The following is a 6,031-nucleotide window of genomic DNA, read 5'->3' on the forward strand; positions in this document are numbered from 1 at the left end:
AATAAAGAATAGGCAAATATGAATAATCGCACTATACACTTCTCACTGGCTGTCCTTCAGGTTGTGGCAGGTGGCCACAAATGTAGCTGTTATAACACAGCAGTTTGTTTTTTCACCAGGTATGTTTTTAAGTTTGTCTTCACCATTTAGGTATTCAAATTATTCATATTGTTTTATAATTTTGGGGAAGAATGTATTTCTTATGTCAGAATATCTGTCACAGTTTGACAGAATGCAGCTCTGTCTCTATCTCTTCCTGGAGGAAGCCTGTCCTCTCTGTGCAGCCAAGTTTACCTGTGACGACCGGTCTCTATGGCCAGATAAGTCTGTACATAGTTAGTGTTTTCTTCGGTTTTCTGTCAGTTACAGTGGTCAGATAGTCTGCCACCATGTACTGTCTGTTTAGAGACAAATAGCATTGAAGTTTACTTAGATTTTTTTGTGGTTTCTTTCCAATAGGTGATATATTTGTATTTTTTCTTTGTGATAATTTGTTTGGGCCAGATTTGCTGAGTAGTGTCCGGAGGCTTTGTTGGGTTGGTAGTCGTTAGTGAATTGAGCCTCAGGACCAGCTGGCGTAGGGGACTCTTCTCTATGGTCACCTCATGGCAATTGAGGGCTTTGTATCGTATACTTTATGTTGTAGATATGTAGTGGTGTAACGATGTTATATGATGTACTGTTTTATCTTTTGTTTTATGTGTAATATGAGTGCCTTGGTGTGGTTGGACCCCAGGAAGAGTAGCTTCTGCCTTGGCAGCAGCTAATGGGGATCCATAATAAATACAAATAAAAATACAAATACAAATGGCAGGAGTGGGGGTCACTTGTTTTTAAATGATTTGATTAAATTTAAATGATTAAATGATTTTTAAATGATGTCTTTTAGTTAATTCACGGCCAGGTTAAAGTTCCTTGTGGAGCTGATTTTTTTTGTCCCAAATATGTGTAGGTGTGTGTTGGTTCTCTACTAAACAAACATATAAATGGAACATGTAAAGTGTTGGTCCCATGTTTCATGAGCTGAAATAAAAGATCCCAGACATTTTCCATATGCACAAAAAGCGTATTTCTCTCAAATGTTGTGCACACATTTGTTTACATTCCTATTAGTGAGCATTTCTCCTTTGCGAAGATAATCCATCCACCTGGCAGGTGTGGCATCTCAAAAAGCTGATTAAACAGAATGATCATTACACAGGTGCACCTTGTGCTGTTTTGTCACACATCACAATGCTACAGATGTCTGAAGTTTTATGCGACTTGAATTTTTGTTCAGTATAAATCCAGATTGCCACACTTTTACTCCTACCCACATCTACACACTGTATTATCTCAATTACCTCAACTACCTTGCACACCTGCACATTGACTCTGCTGACTGCAGGAATGTCCATCAGAGCTGTTGCCAAAGAAATTAATGTTAATTTCTCTACCGTAAGCTGCCTCCAATGTCATTTTATAAAATTTGTCAGTATGTCCAATTGGCCTCACAACCGCAGACCACATGTAACCACGCCAGTCCAGGCCTTCCATATCCACCTGCGGTATCATCTGAGACCAGCAACCCGGAAGGCTGATGAAACTTAGGAATATTTTTGTCTAAAACTCATTCTGATTGGCTTGGCATGGCTCCCCAGTGGGTGGGCCTATGCCCTCCCAGGTCCACCCATGGCTGCGCCCCTGCCCAGTCATGTGAAATCCATAGATTAAGGCCTAATTAATTTGTTTCAATTGACTGAATTTCTTACATGAACTGTAACTCAGTAAAATCGTTGAAATTGTTGCATGTTGCGTTTACATTTTTGTTCAGTATATGAGTGGAGCCCAGTAAAAATGGATATCGGTTTCCCTGACATCTGGATCTTTTCTGGAATATCATCGTTTTGTTATTTTGAGATTGACTGTCAGGGCCCATCTGACAGAACTGTTGCAGATTATCTAATTGTTGCTGTAACCTCTCTTTTGTGGGGGACAGCACCAGGTTATCTGCATACAGGAGCTATTTTATTTCTGTATCGCTAAGAGTGAGGCCGGTGGATGTTTGTTGTTCTAGTGTTTTTGCCAATTACGAATAATCCTGAATCAATCATGAATAATGATGAGTGAGAAAGTTACAGACGCACAAATATCATACCACCTCCGCTCCCCTTTTCACTTACCATTATTCACGATTCATTCAGGACTATCTTTAATCATGGTAGCATCCACATGAATGTAGACGTGTTTAGAAAAGTATTCTATTCTTATTTACAATAAAAGTGACTCCAAAATGACACAATACATTATTTATCATTCATTTCTCTTGGGTGTGGTTGGAAGTCCAACGGCTTATATGAAAACTACACCACAATTTTTTTGTTGTTGCAATAAATACGTTTTTAAAAAATGGGTTTGTTTAAACACATAACAAAACCTACTAATTATAAATGTATAAATTAATTGATAGGTAATAACATAAAATAATAAAAATAATAAAAATAATAGTGTGTGTCACTTTCCCAATACCTTGGGAGCTCAAAAAGACTCAAGATGTTCCCCTGTTTTACTCTGCACCTTTGGGAAAATAAATGTGTATGTTTATTTCTGTTGTCTGTGTATCATTTCCTTTAATATTACATCAAGACCACAAGCTTTTTTGAGTTGCAGGGCCTGTATTTTCCCCGATTTGTTATTTTTGTGTTATTGGGGAATCCAACGGGTTCTGGTTGTATTTAATTGCTGATTCAAGAATTTTTGTCACGTTCCTGAACTTATTTCCTTTGTTCTGTATTGTTTAGTTGGTCAGGACGTGAGCTGGGTGGGCATTCTATGTTATGTATTTCTATGTTGGGTTCATTGTCAAGTAGCCTGATATGGTTCTCAATCAGGGGCAGGTGTTTTACATTTCCTCTGATTGAGAACCATATTAAGGTAGGCTGTTCTCACTGTTTGTTTGTGGGGGATTGTTGCTGTGTCTGTGTTTGTTCGCCACACGGTATTAGTTCGTTCATTCGTTCGTTCGTTCGTTCGTTCGTTCGTGCGTTCATGTTTTATGTTCTCATGTTCAGGTCTGTTCACGTCGTTTTGTAGTTTATCAAGTGTTTTTCGTCTTTGTTGATATTATTAAAAGTATGTATTCAAACCACGCTGCATTTTGGTCCGATCCTTGCTCCTCCTCAGACGAGGAGGAAGACGAGCGTTACAATTTTACATTTTTCATAGATTTGAATGTCTTAATATTTCTTCAAAATGAGTGTTCCATAGATACCCATTTTGGATTGCCAATTCTTCTCAGTGTGGTTTGTTTAAGCAGCAGTAGCGGTGCGTGCTTAAAATCACTGGGGAAGCCAAGCCAAGGGGAAAAAAGCCATATTACAACCTACAGTACCAGTCAAAAGTTTGGACACACCTGTTTATTCAAGGGTTTTTCTTTATTTTTTTAATCATTTTCTACATTGTAGAATAATAGTGAAGACATCAAAACTATGAAATAACATATGGAATCATGTAGTAGCCAAAAAAGTGTTAAACAAATCACCCTTAGCCTTGATGACAGCTTTGCACACTCTTGGCATTCTCTCAACCAGCTTCACCTGGAATGCTTTTCCAACAGTCTTGAAGGAGTTCCCACATATGATGAGCACTTGTTTGCTGATTTTCATTCACTCTTTGGTCCAACTCATCCCTGTAACGGTTCTCTAAATCCTCCTCCTCCGACGAGGAGAGGAGAGAGGGATCTGAAGACCAATGTGCAGCGAGGTATGATGACATGATTTATTTAAGACACGACAAAACAACAAACACGACGTAGACAGAAAACGAACTATACTTGAATAAACTACAAAACAAATAAACGATGAAAACAGACCTGGACACGAACTTACATATAACTTGAAGAACGCACGAACAGGTACACGACTACAAACAAACGCTACAGTCCCGTGTGGCACGAACATACATACAGACACAGGAGACAACCACCCACAAACAAACAGTGTGAAAACACCTACCTTAATATGGCTCTCAATCAGAGGAAATGAAAACCACCTGCCTCTAATTGAGAGCCATATCAGGTCACCCTTAAACCAACATAGAAACAGAAAACATAGACTGCCCACCCAAACTCACGTCCTGACCAGCTAACACATACACAAACTAACAGAAAACAGGTCAGGAACGTGACAATCCCAAACCATCTAAATTGGGTTGAGGTCGGGTAAATGAGTAGGCCAGGTCATCTGATGCAGCACACCATCACTCTCCTTCTTGGTCAAATAGCCCTTACACAGCCTGGAGGTGTGTTGGGTCATTGTCATGTTGAAAAACAAATGATAGTCCCACTAGGCGCAAACCAGATGGCATGGCGTATCGCTGCAGAATGCTGTCGTAGCTATGCTGGTTAAGTGTGCCTTGAATTCAAAATAAATCACTGACAGAGTCACCAGCAAAGCATACCCACACCATCACACCTCCTTCTTCATGCTTCATGGTGGGAACAACACATGTGGAGATCATCCGTTCACCTACTCTGCGTCTCACAAATACACAGCTGTTGAACCAAAAATCTCAAATTTGGACTCATCAGACCAACGAAACGACTTCCACCATCCTAATGTCCATTGCTCGTGTTTCTTGGCCCAATCAAGTCTCTTCTTATTATTGGTGGCCTTTAGTAGTAGTTTCTTCTTATTGTTATTGGTGTCCTTTAGTAGTGGTTTTCTTTCCTTTCAAGTTCTTGACATTTTCCTGATTTACTGACCTTCATGTTTTAAAGTATTGGACTGTTTCTTTACTTATTTGAGCTGTTCTTGCCATAATATGGACTTGGTCTTTTACCAAATAAGGCTATCTTCTCTATGCCATCCCGACCTTGTCACAACACAACTGATTGTCTCAAACCCATTAAGGAAAGAAATTCCACAAATTACCTTTTAACAACAAACACCTGTTAATTAAAATGCATTCCGGGTGACTGCCAAGAGTGTGTAAAGCTGTCATCAAATCAAATCAAATGTATTTATATAGCCCTTCGTACATCAGCTGATATCTCAAAGTGCTGTACAGAAACCCAGCCTAAAACCCCAAACAGCAAGCAATGCAGGTGTAGAAGCACTTTGTCATCAAGACAAAGGGTGGCTACTTTGAAGAATCTTGAAGAATTTGATTTGTTTAACACTTTTTTTGGTTACTACATTATTCCATATATGTTATTTCATAGTTTTGATATGTCCACTATTGTAGAAACCAGAAACTACAATGTACAAAATAGTAAAAATAAAGAAAAACCTTTGAATGAGTAGGTGTGTCTAGACTTTTGACTGGTACTGTATGTGTTGTGATAATTGTGTTGTTTGCTCTATAACCTGTTAGTTCATATTCCTTGACAACATTACATTTACATTTTAGTCATTTAGCAGACGCTCTTATCCAGAGCGACTTACACTAGAGTGCATACATTTTTATTACATTTTACATACTGAGACAAGGATATCCCTACCGGCCAAACCCACCCTAACCCGGACGACGCTATGCCAATTGTGCGTCGCCCCACGGACCTCCCGGTTGCGACCGGCTGCGACAGAGCCTGGGCGCGAACCCAGAGACTCTGGTGGCGCAGCTAGCACTGTGATGCAGTGCCCTAGACCACTGCGCCACTCGGGAGGCACATGATATATAGACCTAAGGCCGAGGCAATAAGAAAACAAAGTGGGCAGAATAAATTCAACCACATCATTGTTTCATCACAAAACCCGAGAGCAACATCGGTCCGGTGTAGTCCACAAAACATATTACATGTAACAAACAGTTACATCACTTACAGCATGGTCAAGCAAGTTAATGTTACTGACATTTTCAAGCTACTAGACAACTATTGGTTTAGAACCACAGAGATGCAAATAAAACCCTCTGCTTCCACTATTCCAGCACCATTTCAACTTCAACATTTCAACGTCATTTAATTACCTATGCTTAGTCTAATACAGTAACAACTGAAAGATACCAAAAATGATTTAGTCCTACCAACACAAGTTAAATATGATGTGGCTGT

The sequence above is a fragment of the Salvelinus fontinalis genome, chromosome 9 (assembly GCF_029448725.1).
Source record: "Salvelinus fontinalis isolate EN_2023a chromosome 9, ASM2944872v1, whole genome shotgun sequence".
Taxonomy (NCBI): Eukaryota; Metazoa; Chordata; class Actinopteri; order Salmoniformes; family Salmonidae; genus Salvelinus; species Salvelinus fontinalis.